We start from the raw sequence: 19,002 nt of genomic DNA, 5'->3' as shown, positions 1-19,002 counted from the left end.
AAAGAAAAACAAAAAGGAAATTTGGGGGTTTTTTTTTTTTTTTTTTTTTCTTTTTTAAAAAAAAAAAAAAAAAAAAAAAACTTTAGTTTTAAACCTAAGAAGAAAATAATTGATGTCTGGAGAAACGCTGGAGCACTCCACGGTACTTTAGCTAGGTTGCCCTCTTAATCCCACAGCGACTCAAGTGCTGAACAAAACTCACTAACACACCAGCAAGCAATATAATAAGGCTTGAATTCCATTTTTGGCAGCTGTGTTTGTATGAAACGTTTGGCTGTCTATACTTTAACTAGACTGCATCCCAATCTTTGCAGCTGGTTTGGTTAAATGCCACAGACCTCCAAACACCAACTAAAGGTGAACAGTGTTATGAAAAGATGCAAAACATAATTAAATACCGGCCTATCTGCTATTTTAAATTATGATCTATTTCATTCTACATTTCAAAATATTATCACGCATTTCTTTCACTTTAACGCTCAAAAAAACCTATGAAAACAGCCCTGTGCATTTATTTATTCCACTTAATAAGCTATGTTTATTAAGTTCTGTTTACAAATTGGTAAATGTTTATCTGTTTATGATAAACAGTACAAAATTAAATTGGATTTCATAGATGAAACTAATTTCCACACATTGTTATTTAGCATGGGACTTCACAATAAGAAGAGACAAGTTTACTTGCATTTTGTCTCTTAATCTTGTCCCTGTGGTATTTTCACCGTCATGTTCATTAAACACACATAATCACTCATAGGTGTGAATGGAGTATAAATGTGTTGACCCCCACAACATGGCCCTGATAAAACCCTTATTTTCACTTAGTTTATGCAAAAATATGCTCAAACGCAAGACTGAGAAGCGATTAGGCTGGTAACCACATGAGAAAAAGGTTTACATGTTTTTAATAAATAAAAGTAACACTGGCCTGCAAGATTATTCCCCAGTATTCTGGATTTCATCAGTGAGTGTAAATTAGTTTTATAGAGTTTCCCTTGTGCTTTAATAAACCTGAAGATTTGAATGAGCTGATGACTGACAACCTCTTTTCTGTTTACTCAGGAGTAAGGTACATGTGGGCAAAGGTAAAGCTGTAATCCAATTTTTTTTCAAGCAGTAGTTATTAGGTGCACCATATTAAGCTCAAATATTATTGAAAAGTTAATTAATTTCAGAAGATCAATTAAGGAAAGTGAAGCTCATCGAATCATATCACACACAGCAAAATATGTCAATTGCTTATTTGTGCTAATTTTAATAATTTGTCCTTATAATTATTAAAAATCCTATGGAGAACTATTTTATTACAGAAATGTAATGAAAACCTCAGTATTTTGTCACGATTTGCTTTGCACACATAACTGCTTCAATTTGACCTGGTTTAGAAGTTTATCAGTTTGGAAGGTTTTAATGAAGTTCTCAAGAAATTAACTTTTCAATAATATCCAATTCATCAAGACGCACCTGTATGAGTATGGTTAAAATTTGCATATTGTCTCCTTTGAAAAAAGGCATTATTCACAGTAAAGATAAAACTCTAACATATTTCATTCTCGCAACCACATTAATTCCATATTTCTTTGGGTGACGATTTTGAGATTTTTTTTTTTTTAACTCTGTAAGCATGTGTAAACCACAGTAATATCTGAATATCTCCCTTTGATAAACAATCTTGCAGGAAAAGACTGGATGTTTTGTCATACAAAATTAAAATGTTTTATTTAACTTTCTAAATTAGCAGAAACGTTTCTTACATATACTTACAAATTCCTCCATCCCACCCAAAGCCATCACTGTAAACTGTCAACAGAAACACAGGCATTAAAAGCCTAAACACTTTCACAGAGACTGCTCATAATCCCTGACTTGTGTAAAATAAATTTCTCGTAGGTCATCTCATGTGACCGGCTGCTACCCAGTTAAACTGTTTGGCTTTTTGCTCATCCCAGTTATCAGTCACTTTTTTTCAGAATCAGTCAGATTTTTTATTTTTTTTAAAAAAGTACCCTTTTATCCATTCTGCACTCCACTTACTAATTTTTTAATGAAATAGCCTGCAGCCAAATAAGGCAAGACGGCATCTGCACGGCTGTAATGTCCCAGTAGAGGACTTGACAGGCTATCCAGGACATTCAGAGGCCAGGTAGGTTTAAAATAGATTAGTAGATATATTTACTTCTTCATGAGTATACAGTTGGATTATGAGTTTGGTTATGTAGCTAATTTCTTCCCATATTCTTTGCTACATGAGTTTTTTCCCTCTCTGAAAGCCTGAGTATATCCTCACAATGATTATAATTTTTTGTCTTGTGTTGTCCTGATTCTTTATAAAGATCTTCAGTTATTTAGTCAAGAGTCATTCAGCAACAAACTGATTTCAATAAACCTGAGAAAGGAATCATGAAGCTCAGGTCATTTAGCTTCGTAAACAAATTAATTTAAGATGAATATTTCTGCTGCATTGTCCCTATCTGTTTAATCATTTCAGCAAAGTGAAGCAGCTCTTACAAAGAAAGATTTAGAGTTGGTAAAAAAAAAACAAAGATTGACATTCTACTTCTAACAGGCTCCACATGGAAGAGGGGCTCCAATAATTACTGTTTTCTTTCTGACAAATACCAACCCCATCTCTCATCTCTCTGCAGCCACTAAACACTTGTCTTTTATCTAAGTCTGCCATGAGATTTCTACAAACTCCCCATCTCATCTTTCTCTACCCACCGGTTTTGCTTCCTGCTATGTGCCAAGCCAGTGGGGAGTCTCGTCAGTCACCTGGACCTAGGACACCTCCTGACAAGGTCATAGAGGTTTGCTTTTCTGAGATTAAAAAAGCTCCATCCATCTAGGCACTTCCCCTCTGGGTGGCCATTATAATAGCAGATCGCCATGCCAAAAAGCTCAAATGGATTTGTAGTGCACAGGTTGTGACCTTCCAACAGACGGCTGTCATTTTTAGGTCTCTGTCTCATGAGATGACAATTGTCGGTGCATGTTGTGAACCTCAAGTTTAAAGGAGGAAACATCTTTGGTTTAATTTTATTCACAATTTGGTGCACAGCTTAGGATGTAAAAATCAAATGCAATAGTAATATTCTTTTCTACATTATTTGTATGCATTTTAGGTACTACCATTGCAATGCTGCTAAGTTTTGTTATAAAAAGTTACCACAACATTTTAGAAATTCACCTTAGTGTAAACGCAATGGCACAATTCAGGGCAGGACTCTGGCTGATCTTAGATACAATGTCAATAAATATATATTTCCAATATGTTCAGATTCTGTTAACAGTTATTGGCAACAAATTTTTAAACCTTATAAATAACTATAAATCTTGATATAAAGTGGATTTAAAAAGCAATGTAGATGCAAAATGATCGCCTACCTTTCCTAGAAAGACTGCTATTGCTTTTTTGAGACTAGTTTCAATATCTAAGCAAACAAAATGCTTTTCAAACCCAAAGTTATAATTCAGGTGCTTTGCGGTATTTTATGGCTAGTTGGTACTGGTTGGTTGACTCATTGGGTATCTGGTTACTGGGTTGGTTGGTTGGTTGGTTGTTTTAGTTTTAGCGTTTGAAGATGCTCTCTGGTTTTCTGGCTATTTTTTAGTAGTTGGCTTCTTGATTGCTGATTGGTTGGTCGTTCAGTTGGTTGACCAATATGCTGGCTTGGTTGTGGTTGGATGATTGTTTTGTTTTATAGCTGGATGACTGGGTGGAATAGTTTTAGTTTGTTCTTTGGTTGGTTGGCTTGATAGTTGACCTTCAGGTTGGTTTTCCTGTGTGATTTGTTGAAACAAACTGTTATCTGTTGACACATGAATGATTCATTTATCATCATAAAATAGCCTCAAAGTCATCCTTCTTTTTCAAACGATTGAGTTGTGTCCAGCTCTCATCTCTGCATCTTTGTGAAAGCTTAAGGATTTTTAAAACCCAGCAGACGCATAAAGTCCACACATACAGCCAGACGCAAAATTCCCATCCATCGACATATGACTCATATATAAACATGCAAGAATATAAGCACAGACATTTTTTAGCATTGAAAACAATAATGTTTTTTATAGTATAGCTCCATATCTGTGCATTCTGTGCCTGTCACTGAGCAGCAGGAACTGCCTACTTAGCATTCATCTTTCAATCCTTTGCCTCCAAAATCCATTCGCTCTGCTCAAGGTTAATTGTTTTCTTGGGCAAATACAACAGGCTTGTGAGTAGGCTGTTCATGGAGCATTTGTTACATGTTTGAGCATGTCTGCAATTATATGTGTTTACTTATGTCAGATGGATGCGCATCAAAAATAATTGTTGTGCTGTAAATAAATGGAGCTGCATATGTTTTCCATCTCATTAACATTTTCAGCTATGTTCAGTGTTAACAGCAGTTTTGTGAGTATACAGGTGCCCGGTAACGACTGGAAAACTTTGATTTAAATATGCTAACAAACTGGAAGAAAACATAGGAGAAAATATCCCCACAGGAAATGTATTAAAAGCTTTAGTGTAAAGAGAAAATCATAAATGTATTTCTATAAATCATTGCTGTCGTTGCTTTACTTTCCACCCTTTAAATGTGATGTGCAGATTGAGGTTGTGTGCCACCGATGATCTTCCTGGGTATAATGTGTACAGAGTCTAATGCAAACTGCTGGTGTTTGGAGCATCAATTAGCATTAGGCTCCAGAATCAACTAATTTGGATTCATATAGAATAAGGACGATGATCATGTCATCTGATCCTGTTATTATTTACCATCAATAACTTCTCTTGAAGCATCTTGAGCTACACACTTAGACATTTACTTGTAAACTTCCAAACTTCAATATGGTAACAGGCCATATGTTGAAGTACACTGTGATCATTTTATGTTAAAGGAATCGAGTAGGCACCAAATTTGTTAGAGACTAAAAGTATGTGTGTGAAAATATTTAAATATATTTTGTTAGTCAAAAATTACCCATCTTTTCTAAAGTGATGGTTGAAAGAGCAAAGTGTGTTGACTTTTAAAATCATCGACTTGATGGTAAAATCTTTTAATTTCCACATTCCGTTTGCTCAAATGAAGGATAATTGCAATTCACGGCAATCAACTGGTTTTGAAACAGTAAACATATTTTTCAGGTAGTTGTATATTTGTTGGCGTGCATGCTTGTCATGCTAAATCAACATCGCAATTAATATCCAATTTAGACTAGAAGTGACATCTAAAAACCAATTATTAAGGTTATTATGGCCCAGTTGTGGCTGCCATGGCAAAGCTAATGTTTAAAGACCTTATCGACATGTGAACTCAATTATTTTGCCTGCTGGGTGCCTGAGCCAAACAAATAAACAAACACACAAGGCACTCGCTGGCCAGCAAGCACACTCAAACAAGCCCAAAATGCCAGGCTCTACTTGACAGCCACCTACCCTCTGGTTCCCTGCCAGGTCAGGCTCGTTAACTGCATTTCACCGACATTTGGAGCCCCTTAGTACAGCAAGCGGCTCTCTTGCTCAATCCACACTGACTTTTCTGTCTTTTTACTGATGCTGTGTCGACTGTTTTGTGCAGAAACCCCTAGTTTCTCCTCCACTGCCTTGGATCTGGCCATTTAGTGAGGCCCATTAGGAGTCATTTTCATTGAAGAGCAACAGACAGTCAATTCAGTACAGCCTAATCGGTGCACAGGGAATATAAAAGGATGGGAGGTATAAACACAACAGCTCAACAGAGACAGAGAACCAACAGCAAGTTTTCAGTTTTCAAATCATTAAAATCCTACAGTCATATAAAAATACAGCTGTGTTGCACTTAGATACCTGGCAATAAATCCCATCTAACCTGTTAGAGAATTAGAATTACAAACTTTTGGCAATTTTGAAGCAGGAGAACCAAATGGGACAGTTGTCACACTGCTAGTTTAAAGAAAAAGAATGGGTGAGCGATGTCACTGAATGTGGAATTTATCCTCTCTTCCCACTAAGGTGCTTGTGATGGTTTTTTTTTTAATTTTTTAAATATAAAAATGGTTTAATTTTTTTTAATTATGGGTTTAGATGTCACACATCACATTTCTGTTACCGTCAGTGATTTTAATCTCCAGATGAAGCAGTTGAAATGCATCAAAAGCATCCATATCACTTTTTGATGTAAATATTGAAAGGTGATCCATCCGATCATATGTTAAGAGAAGATTCCTCAGATCAAGACCAGAAATTTTCTGAAATATAAAATACAAAACAGAAAAACATACATTTTTTCCCACCCCACTTTCTTTGATCACTGCAACTCCTTACATCTGTGACTGGCGACGGAATAACTGCAGTTCAGCACAAAATAGGAGCAAATTGTTTTTATCTTCTGGACTTGATGGTCGTCTTCTTTATGAATACAGTGGAAAATAAAACTAATTGTAGGCACAAAGCAGTGAGTTTGCCTTGCTTTGTAAACTCTTTTGTTGTCAGAGGTCTTTAGTGCCTTTACATATTTGGAACTGTAGATTGGATGTCAGTGTTTGAGAAATGGGGGAATTAAAAGCTGAATAAGGCAAAATGCTGAGTAGAAGTGGAGGTGACAGGCCCGTTTGTCTTTCTTTCATTTACAGGATGCCCAATTACTTTTCATTACTCATGTAATTTGTCCTCTAACTTGGTCAAATTGGCTTGGGGAATTAAACCTTTTATTTAATTGTGTAAAGACTGAAACTTTTAGATTTTATAGAAGTCTCACAGTTTGAGCACACAAAGAAGCTGTCATCACATTAAAATGGACTTTAAATTATTGCTTAAAATTGATTTGGTCACCTGCACAGTTAAGTTATAAAGCATTATCTCAATGTTCTTTAATGGACCAAATACAAAACAGACAGCGTGTTCTTCCGCTGCTTCCAGATTGAGAGGAACAATTTTCATAAAGTGTAATCTAACCTCAACATTCTGAGCATAAAATATATCAGGACAGAGCAGTAAACTCAGCAGAGCTTAGATTATGTCTTTTGGGCGATTCAGGTGTGTTTTGGAGAGATCTAAAACATGTAGGACAATGGAACTACTTACCTTTGAAATAAACAATATAATAGTTTCCAGGCCTTAATATGAGAAAATATAAGATCATATTACACAATGTCATGCGCCAAAATAAATTACAGAACAGTACAATTTCCAATTTCCAATAGAACTATGAGCATTAAGATGCAGATTAAGGTGATGATGAACAACTAATCTGGATTAATGCCTGTTTTCATTGAGAAGACAGCTTTTCATGTTTTCATGTATGGTCACTTCTAGGAAAGCAGGCATTATTGCAGATAACTTTCCATGTGTTAATGTGATGTTTAACACAATCTGAAACAAAAAATGTTAGGACAATGTCGTGAACAGATATTGTATTGTTGTCTATCATCCAAGTGTTGGACATCCAACAAGTTTACCCAGATTTCGAGTCAGTCATCTCAATTTATCTATATAACTGCACACTCTGAACATTAACTCTAAAAACTGAGAAACTTCCTTTATTAACCAACTTTTTCAGAAACATACTGCTTCAGTTTTATTGGTTGGACAGACTTGAAGAGGCCGAGGCTTAAAACCAGCTGGGGATAATGGGACTAGCTGTAGAAAGTGAGCATTAGTTACAGTCCTTTGCCATGTAGGTTGGCAAGTTAAATATGATGAACTAACACAATGTCTGCCCTCCTTAAGTCACATCAGTTATGCAGCAGATGCTAATAAACTGGAACACATCAAATTAATACCCATGTCATGATTTATGGCTTGGAGCAGACAATTTCATGTCGATACATGTCATACAACAGTGACATTTTGCAGACCACTGTTAATACATGAATACAACTTCAAATAGGGATGGAGGAATACAGCTGGAGTATTAATCACAGTAGAGAAATCTGTCACAGCTGGTATGCATAGATATCTGTAGCACTGAATTCAAAGTTTGAAAGAATTGCAGACAATCCTTTACTTTATTTTATCTGCATAGTGGAGCAGCCTTGCAACAAGAAGATCCTCATAGAGTTAGCATGCTGCATGCATGGATTCTCTCAGGGTACTTCAGCTTCCTCCCACATGTCAAAAACATGATTTTCAGGTTAACTGGTCTAATCAGGTGAATGTGTGTGTGTGTGTGTGTGTGTGTGTGTGTGTGTGTGTGTGTGTGTGTGTGTGTGTTGCCCACCTATCTCACACTGACCACTAGAGACAGGAACCAGCCCTGCCTGATCCTGCAAGGACAAGAAGCTGTAACAATGGATTGATATGTTAGTTTTATGCCAGGTGATCAATGCAACATGATGCACGCCATCAAAAATGTTTAACTTTTATCTTAGTGCAAAGAATATTATCTCAAAAGTCTTTCTCTAGACTTTTTTGGTAGAAGTGAAATGGGTCTTTGTGTTGTTTTTGGCCAGCAATGATCTTTGAATAACGACTCTCACTATGGTTCATAAACCAAGTGAGCTTGAGTTTAAGGTCACAAACTGATGGAAGAAATTGGTAAACGTCCTTTGTACGAATGGGAGTATATATATATATACACTTTTGTCCAGAACTGCATGTGCCTTTTAAAAAAAAGAGACTCCCTGCCATAAAGATTCTCCGTCCAATAAGTTTAAATGTGAATCAAAATACTTAAGTACTGCATTACAGGAAGTTGTGGAAGAATCCATATTGAATGTGGAAAACTTTGCAGTAACTCTGTAAAGAGCACCAAGAGCATAGAATCCCACAAGGCAAAGCTTAATGCACTGCAACTGCAACCAGATCAATAGGGCAAAACATTGAAGGTTAGAAAGGCCCGGGGGAAAATGAAAAGTTCTTTTGTATACTTTTTACAGTACATGTAGGTGCAAGCGTATCTTCAAAACTCTTGACTTCACATAATGTGTGTCCGGGTGAGCACATTTTGGCTTCATTCAAAACTAAATTGTGTTTCTGCGGTGTATAGCAATTAACATATTTTTCATTTGCTCAGTAACCATGACCCTCGGGCAGCTTTCTCAAGCTCCCCCTTATTTCACACACGAGACCACAATATATTACGCTGATTTATGGAAAATTGTGCAGATTTAGAAGCTAGAAAGCTCCAAAGAGCATGGAAGACCCAGGTGGGATGCAGGTGTGTTTACTGTGTCAGTGAAGCTGTATTTCATATGTTTGTAATCACTTTAAAATCTGGACATTTAAAGACAACAACAAAATAGCAGCAAACATGCATAGACAGTTTTGTTGCTGCATGCCTAATTAGATGCAATGTAATCCTGCAGCTCACCTTGGGTTCCAAGCTTTTTTGAATAGAGCAAAGAGCAGGAAAAATCTGCCTGTTTTTACATCAGGTCTGGCATGAAATGCTTCACATGTATGTTAGGTATTTACTGGGAAGCAGTGCAACTTCCCAGTGGACAGACCTGCCTTCCTGACGATTTTCCTCCAAAACCTCAGATGTCAGACATAATAGTAAACTCTCGGATGACTGGGACTGTAGGATGCACCGGCAGGGATGTGGGTCTGTTGCACAGTGAGGCCTGAACAACCTGCAGCTCAATGTCACAAAGAAAAGAAGAGGCTGGCAGGGGAGAATTCAAGAGAGAAAAGAATCCTGCTGTCACTTGCCCTCATCAAAGGGATGGATTTAGCAGTGGTAGCTGAGGACTACAAGTACCAGACAGTCCACTAGGGAGATCACTGCCTCATACCCACTCAACACATTTCTAAATGAGCACGGGAGCAACTACTAACATTCTGCTGTCATAAATGAAAACAACGAACACCACAGGAGATCCTCTCTCCCAGTAACCATCAGACTACACAGCCACTATTAACTGACAAGCAGTTATTTACCTTCAACTCAGCCTGATGTTGTTATTCCTTCGTTTTGCTGTGCTATGCATATTTGCCCTGTAAAACTGACTGCTCCAACAAATCCCCTACTTCAGTGCCATTTTATCCAACATCTCCTGTCTGAGTTACTAAGCATCAGTACCGTTTACATCTCCCCTGTTTCCATACATGGTGGGTCATTAATAAAGGCAGACAAATTCAGCACTCAGTAAGAAATATTACTAAACTGTGGTGTAGTCAGGCCAGAAGGTTTTTTTTTTTTTTTTTTATCTTGAGCAATAAATGTGGTCTTGCATTTATGGTATATTTTGCTCCAAAAGCTTTTTTATATTATTCACATTTAATAGGACTTTCAGTAAAAAGGCATTACCATCATGAATGCTTACTTTGAAATTGGCCCCCCAAACAAGCCAGATGATTCATCTTCTCTTGGCCCAGAGGAGACAAGGTTTCCAAACAAAAGATAAAAAGAAACAAATTAGATTTGTCTGTCTGCTGTACAGCTTTCTACTTTGTCTTAGTCCAGCTTGATTGAGTCACTTTTGACTTTCATGTGCCTATGTAGCACCAAACTGAGTTCGAAGACAGTAGTTTTCGGTTTTTAGCGACTAAACTGACTTCCACAACACAATCTTAATGCAGCAATGCCTCAAATTTTGTGCAACAAGATTGATTTCTGAAAAAACTTAAATAGTAAAAATACAGTCTCGATAGAAGACTTTTTTTTTTTACTAACTTCTCTATAATGTTAAATTCAGCATGTCAGGTTTCTGAAACAACAGGACTGGTTTGAGTCTTGGTTGGAATTTGAACAGTCTCTTCCACAAACTGTGTATTCCAGTTTTCTAACAGGTTTAAAAATATATATGTATGACATTTTGGTACACAGTTGATGTTGTTTTGTGGGTTTTTTTTATCTAGTCCTGTCACAGATAGAGGACCAGTGACATGCTGTGCCTTGCTTCAGCTGAAACAGGTTGTTAGAAAATGAATGGATTACGATTTTGGCATCTTTGCAATCTTATTTTGTGTTTGACACAACCATGCAAACATTTTTGAGACAACTGAGAGAATATTGGTTTCATTGTCACTTGGCCTACATAGAGCTTCCCCATAGCAGTGAACAGAATGCCTTAACCCTGCTGTGTTCCTCATATTCAGTGCTCCAGGTCATAATGATCTGGCTTAAGTAGATCCCAATATAAATAGCTTAACTGAATCTTAAGCATGATTTTTTTAAAATATATTTTGCCTGAAGGAACAACTTGCCACTCACCACAAATTGAGTGATTTTGTCTTCTTGACATGGCAGAAAGATTGCATTTATTATGGAGATACCACTTGTTTCTATGACGATGTTTATTGTATTATTTTTTTGTATAGGTGGCAATATTGTTAAATTTCAATCACGAGAACCTGTACTTTCCCACACTGCTTTCCCGCTCTTTCTGCCCTCTGGGACACATTCTGAGCAGGTGGCAATATTGTTCAATTTCAGTCATGAGATTCCATATGTTCCCACATTTCTAAACACCCTCATCTATAGTTCGACCTACTTGGCTGCCAAATCCAGGCAGAGTGAGGCAGAGCACTCTGCTGGAGAAGATCACACGTCTTTTCATTTTGTTGTCTTCTCCTAATAAATCTTAGATAGAACTGAAGCATGTTCACATCTTTGTGGTGTGTAATTGACTCCATGGTTGTGATTTCAACACAGTATAACTATTGGGGCAAAATGATCCAAAGGTAATATTTGTAACTGTTTTTGAACAGCTTACAAGCGAATATGAAAAAAGGTAACATTAAATTTTTTTTCTCCTGAGATCAAATTAGAACAAGTCATCAAAATTTCTAGTTGAAAAGATATAAACTAGGATTTTCTTGTCTGTTTTTAAACTCAATTTCAGATTGTTATGACCCAAAGGCATAAGGAGGATTAACTGTAACTTAAGAAAAACTTTATGCACTGAAATGTATAACGTTTTTAGTGTATAACTTTATACACTAAAAAAGAAGCCCCCTTCCTTTGAGAAGAACTACTTCTCAAAGTCCTGGGACATAGTAGCCAAACCAAAGTGACAAATTAGAATGAGAAAAGAATTGCCTGTTAAGTTCTTAAGAAAATTGACAACAATAGTGGACTAACAGCATCATGAAGAAAGGAACATACCAGACAGAGTAAAAAAAATAAAATCTAAGCAGAGTTAGGTTATAAAATCACATTCAATGTACAGGAATGCAATTTCTCAGCAGGAACAAAGAAGATGGTCGAACCTGATAGGAAGATGGATAGAGCTAAATACAGGACAATCCTTGAAGAAATTCTCAGTTGTGAGAAAAGAGGTTAATGTTTCAATAAGACAACAAACCAAAACACAAACCTGGAACGACAAAAAAAAATTGCTTAGATTAATGTTTTCAGGTGTTTCAGTCTTCCAGTCAATGTCAGAAAAAAATATTTGAATCTGTGGCAAAACTTGAAAATTGCTGATCAAGACACTTCAACCAGTCTGAAAGATCTTGAGCAAATTTGCAAAGAAAAATGGGCGAAAGCTGGTAGTAACTTGCTCAAAAACCCGTTTCAGTTTTGTAGGTAGTTGTACAAAATGTTGGCAGACAGGAGCTGAGTACAAATGGAATCCATGGTTTTCAGGCTTTCATTTGTAAAAACTATTTTAAAATGATAATCCTTTCCTTCTGCTGAAGATTGTGCTCTGCTTTTTGTTTGTCTGTCACATGAAATACCCAAATAACACACTGAAGCTTCTGGTTGTAATGTCACAGAGTGTAGGAGGTCCTGAATACTTTTTGCAAACTCCAATAATAACTGGTTGATAGCAAACTTCAGTAATTATTACCCTGCAAAGAAATCACAATGTCCTAACACATTTGTGTGCCTTGTAATACAGATATTCACTATGTTCTAAGGACATCTTTGCCTTATGTCTTATTAATTCTTGACTGTCAGCCAGGAAGCTACTTTCTTTTTTTTTGCTTTCAAACAGATCTTCAGTGTGGTGTAAACTCATTTTTATCAGAGGGAGCACAGATTCAAATTCGAAAATTCACAATCGATCATGGCGAATGAGGCAGTGCAACCAGCCCTACTCACAGTAGTAACAGCCTCAAAGCTATGCAAAATAAATCCATGCATTTTAGCAGCCTGCGCATGCTTCATTTCATCTCTTTGAATTATTCATTCAAATGGGCTCATATGCAGTTTAATATTCTGAGAGATGGCAGATCTTACCGAGCTTTTCTTTCCCCTTTTTATGGTGAGTTTAATGGCATCAAAAACACATTATTTCATTTTTTGCACTGTGCATCTATCCCACAGAGTATCATTTTGTCATATTTTATTTTTTCCAGTTCTGTTATGCAAGTAAAAGAAATTCTGTAACAGCGATAAGTTAAATAAGATAACGTGTTCATCAAAAAAGCTCACAGAAACCGCTATTTCAATACTGACTGAAAGCAAAACACAAATACAATCTAAAAATATAAACACACTGTCTGAAACCAAGTTATACAAGCCCACACTAGAGACTCTGTGCTCAAACTAAATGAGTGCAGTTCATCTTGAAACCTCGTCATGTAAGCCTTAATTAAATGGCAGCAGAGCGTTCCGTCAAACACAAATACTCCCTGGATGCTTCTTTTAGAATAGCACAGCATTTCTTCTGCTGCTTTTCTGGGGCCTTGGAGATAGACGAGTGAAAGTTATGGACTATTTAAAATGCAAGCACATAGCCTGTGAGCTGAAACTTGCTTGCCAGATAGTTGGCAGATATTTTCAAGTTCTGGTAGGAAAACAAACAGGAAGAAAATAATGATGAGACATTCTCAAACATCAGTCTTAGGAATGATTTTGTCAAGAAACCAAACATGGAGAAATTTGCTCATGATGAGAAAATTTTATGTAACTTTCCATAGTACAAGTAGAACAGAAAATCTGCAACTCCTGTTATATTAAACCCATCCTGGTATCCAATTGCTCGCAATTACAGCAAACATAAAAAAAAATTGAGGTTTATTGAGGATTTCTAAATTGTGTCTTGTCTTGTATGTGTTTCTGTTTGCATTGTGATTTGACCATGGCTCACACATTGAAAAATCACACATTTTTTCTTTCTTTCTTTTCAGGATTTAAACTTAGGGTTTAGCTGATTTGACACTGACAGTCATCATTATATATATATATTCAGGATTTGTTTAAGTTAGTTTAAGTTTATATTTCTCCAACTATATTAATAATGTCAAACTGTGGCATGCTGACACCGACTCATTACAATACAATACTGCATTATGAAGAACATCACTATTTCTGCCAGTGGGCAACATGGAATCCTCACACATAAACGTGTAACGTTTTGCCCCAAGGAAGAAAAAAAAAATGAGTCGTTAGTCTTCACTTTCTCAGCTTTTTTGGTCAAGTTTACACCCACACACTTGTCATCCTGCCATGATGAGTAGCCCATTTTGCCTACACCTCCCTGGGCTGCCACAAATGCTGAAACATTTCGAAGATGAAAAATAATCCGGCCTCTTCCTTATCACATAGTCAGGGATCAGAACTCCTGAGGGCACAGACAATGATGGCAATTCTGTTTCAAGAGATGGAGGAAAAAAATATACATTCAAAACTAGCTACAGTTAAAAATGATGATTCAAGTTGTACGTACTGACGAACCTCATGCACCCACGCGGTTTGACGTGGGTGCACGCGCGGTGTTCCTGCCTCAGTTGCTAGAAATGGGCTCTTTTGGTAGCATTTAAAAAAAGTTTTAGCGCAATGAAGTTCTCAAGTTTGATTCACAGGAAATAAATATAATTTTGTAATTTCAGTGCTAAGATCAAAATTTTGAATCATTGTTCTGCAATATTATCGATTAAAATTTCCAAAAGTTTGGGATTTATTTTTTTCCAACATATATGCAAATGTTTTTATGATCTAGTACTTGCAATAATCTCAGCATCAGAGGTAAAGTTTACCGTTTATTGTATTTGCCTCACAGCAGAACCTATGCATTGGTTTGCATGTGGTCACATGAAAAATGTGACCCCTTTAGTGGCCCTTTAATGCACTACTGTGAGAATTCCTCCTTACTTGGGCCCTTTTAATTTCTCCAGCTTCTAGCTCTTTGAACCAAGTGATGGTTCATTCATTAATATTTATTTCCCTTTACATCACTTTGATGGTGGAACCTTTTAAATGTTTAATTTGGTTCAGGGCCATTAAACAGTAATGCCGGAGTCTTTTAATTCTATACAAATTATGCTGCAGCTTGACTGAAGGCAAAATATGGGAACAATCTGGGTATTCTGTATAATGGTGATCTGGTTAGATAAACACCTTGTTTTATAGTACACTCAAAGTCTTATTTTGAAATTAATATTTCATGTTTTATTTTTACTGCAATTATCTCACATATAAAAGATAAACTGCAGCTAAGGGTGTGCATTTAAGTCCTAACATTCATGAGAAAACTCATGAATGCATTTTTCTGCAGCACTGCTCATCAAACAAAGAATATAGCTAACATTGCTATTGCATAACTAACTGTCAATAACTATTTTTTATAAAATTAAAATGACTTTGCTGGGTCATTTCAGCTGCATGAAACTTGCAAGCAACTAAATTCACATTGTCTGAAATCATATTGAGGTCTTACATAGTAATGGATGAACTGTACAGACAATAAGAACATGTTATGTACTTTATGCTTCAGGTACATTGGAGCCAAAAATGGTCTGAGTTCTGTGCCATTGAGCAAAACTTTGAGTATTTAATTTAAAGACTTTAGTTATTTACAACTTCACATCATCAGCATCATGATTTAAGATATTTGAGAGTTTTTCACAACTTTAATAATATATGTCATGGAGTTATCTGCATAAACAACAGCTGTTGAATTTTTTTAATCAAAGTAGAAAATAACTTGAAACATTGAAACAGTAATGGACCTGACCTTAAGAAACTCTGCAAGAAACAGATTTTATTTACAAGAAGGTATGCTAAGAGAACACTGTCCGTTTCCAATTTATTAAATAGCTCTCTACCCGATGACTGCATGTATAGTATGTATTTCCTCAATTAAAATGTAGTTTATTATATCAAAGGCAGTGGAGAAATCTGATAATACACAATAATCAGTTATCAATTTCTCTGTGGCAATCATAAGTTATCTGAATCAAAGCAGTTTCAGTAGTGCAACCTGGTCTTGATGGCATAATGATAATCTTAAAATTATTTTCAAAAAAATAACTTTGTATTTCTTAATACAAAGTGGTGTATTTTCCATGGAAACATGGAAAATACACCACTGTTTCCATGATTTTACTTATTGCAGGTAAAAGACTATTTAGATGAGTATTTGGAGCAGGAGAAGGAATACTTGTGATCTTTGGGAACAGTATTATCTTTGCTATTTCTCATGCTGCTGGAAATTCTCCATTCTCCAAACTCAAATTAAACACATGACAAATAGGATGTTATAAGTATATTTTCTACAGTTTTTAACAACTTTACATTCAGAATATTAAGCCCAGCTTGTTTACTTTTGTTTGACAATATGTTTTCAACAGAACTTATAGTAACTTTATGAAAAAGAAATATACACTTTCATTATTATGACAAGACTGATCAATGTTTGTATCATTTTGTCAGCTTTGTTAAAATGCTGAAAGAAAATAGAGTTGTTCCAATGATGGACTACTGAGATACTCCCCAGATTGTGTTGAAAGAAAATGGCAGACAAATAACAAACACACTAATAAATATATAAAGTAGTGTAAACATTGTACAAGAAAAGGCAATGCAATAAACCGATCAGCAACAATCTTTAATAAAACATTGAAAAGAAGAAAGGGAAGTTTGGCTCAAAACTATCTGAGAGAAGAACTTTTCCACAGAGGGGAAATGGATGCCGTTTTAAAATAACGACAAACAGAACCAGAAAGGAATAAAGAATTGATTCAAGACAAAGTGTCGTCAGTCATCAAACTGTTCTGGCTGATTATAAGGGAAGGACAGAACATAACATATTATTATATTGTATGATTATATAATAACTATTTAAATGCTTGTGATAAAGTTATGCTTTATGGTTCCTTGTAATTTGGACATCACACAATGCAGGTATGAAATATCCCAGTGAAAAATCAACTAGCTATTGTTCTGTTGATGTGTAGTGCATCATTATAAAGGGCTCAGCTGGTGTATGAGCTGGAAATCCATGTTCGCTGATTATACAGAGGTGATGATGAGACTCTTAAAGGATGCTTATAAACTATAACAATTTAATGCATTGATAATAAAAAACCCTTAAAAAGATCATCAGTTAGAGTGTGTGCATAAAATAAGTTTATAGATCCAATTTATTTGGTTGTTAATTGTAAAGTCATAAGAGCTTATTTTTAAATGTAGTTTTATTGGCCACTGGTTTAGAAGATGTTCATACATCTTCTTTATTTTGGATACTGCAAATGCACATACAGTTACAGATGATAAATGCTTCCCACCTTTATTTTCACACAGTAGTGTTTACGTTGTCACTGCTGGAAGCAAGTCATTTAAAAGAGATGGATAAAATGGGACTTGAGCAGAACCCCAACATGTATGTCCTGAAGCAACGCAGCTGAGAAAAACGAGGCGCAGAAATCACATAAGCAGGAATCACAATCTACCAGAGGAACGCAGCGGTGGCCAGCGCTGTCCCTTCATACTATGTGCAGAAATGTTTACATTATATTACTCATTATGGTCATTTATATTATTAAAATAATTTTCTAATCCAAAGATTTGACTTCAATTCCCTCACATATAATAGGGAAATATTTAGACAATCAGAAAGCAACAGAGGACAATGTGTTTTTAAAAAAAAAAACATTATAATTTGCTCATTTCAAAAAAAAAGGAAGGTTTTTTTTTGTTGGCCTGGAAAATCCAGCATTATCTTGCACTAACAGAAGCATTCGCCACCTGCTGAAAGAAGAGCCATTTTTTGTCTTCTGGACTCTTTAGATAAACTTGCTCCAGGACCACCAATAGATTTTTGCACCAGATGGAGGCTCATAATAGAGACATTTTCACATCAAGGTCGACTGACAGAAATTGCACTGCCCAGTCTGTGTCCAACTTCAATTTCAGGGTTTTTGCTCATTTATCTCCATCTCTCGGGTTTACACAATAATAATTTACCACAATTTCCTCTAGTTTCACTTGTAGCTGTGGGAAATAATGTTTGTGTAACTATTTCTTTTTTTTTCATGCAACAAACACATTTTTAGACAAAGCCATGGCAGGAATTTCAGACATATTTCTCCGTTTTCCACCTAAAAGCTGGAAAACATCTTTTCCAGTTGATAGTTCAAATGAACAATTTCAACAGACGTCATGTTCTTTATTTTGCTATACTCACATGCTCACTTGTAAACGTGACCTGAAAAAAATTTTATCCCCAAATTTTATTTGATTTCTATTGCGGTTACATGACAAAAAGTAAACAATGCCACATAATAATTTATGGCTTTTTTAATATATCTTATGTCTACAATAGAATACAACTATTTCCATCTTTCTGAGCCTTACTCTCCTGTAAGGAGACTACATAGCACTCACTGCCTGAGAACTGAATTTTAGGAAACTAATCATCACAAAAATTACAGCAACACTAATGCTAAAAAACTAAAACCTGTCTGACTCTCCTGGATCCCCCGTTTTGCTCTCCCGTGGGCCTCCTCCCTCTGCCTCTTAAATAGAAATCAATAACTCTTTGGAAAAATCTAGCAGTTTGACCCTGATTGGTTGGCCTGGAAAAATGATCCATGATAAACTGCCTCCTGGCTCGCATCTTGGGTCCTGAAATGGCTGGAGAACTGGATCAGGTTCTTGCTTACCATTAGCGGCTGGCACTGGAGGAGAGGAATTTCCTTCACCGATACCTAGCGTTAGCTAGCTTTGTTCGAGCTGCATCGGCGGCATTCGGTCAAGCTCGGTGAAGCTACGTCACTCGACTTTGGATCTTAGATAGATGACTGTTTCTTCTTATTTTCTTTTTTTTTCGTCTCCCTCTCTACTCCTGGAAGTGGTAATCATCGTCAGTTGCCTACCCAGCAGCTACCGGCGTGTTTCCAGCGTGCTACGCATAGACATAATATAAGCA

The 19,002-nt window shown here is 36.2% G+C and overlaps 1 long non-coding RNA gene across 1 annotated transcript in view; it reads right to left on the bottom strand.

Annotated features, from left to right (window-relative positions):
• Window positions 1-18,968, bottom strand: part of LOC106948639 (uncharacterized) — a 38,267-nt gene extending 19,299 nt beyond the window's left edge. The window contains exon 1 of the long non-coding RNA XR_001425219.1: window positions 18,737-18,968. This is a non-coding gene — a long non-coding RNA (uncharacterized LOC106948639). The remainder of the gene's footprint in view (window positions 1-18,736) is intronic.
• Between the last annotated feature and the right edge of the window lie 34 nt (window positions 18,969-19,002).

Source organism: Poecilia latipinna, unplaced genomic scaffold (genome assembly GCF_001443285.1).
Source record: "Poecilia latipinna isolate Pla-1442-1.1 unplaced genomic scaffold, P_latipinna-1.0 Scaffold298, whole genome shotgun sequence".
NCBI classification, from domain to species: domain Eukaryota; kingdom Metazoa; phylum Chordata; class Actinopteri; order Cyprinodontiformes; family Poeciliidae; genus Poecilia; species Poecilia latipinna.
The sequence above is the reverse complement of the archived record's forward strand: the minus strand, read 5'-3'. Positions and strand labels throughout refer to the sequence as shown.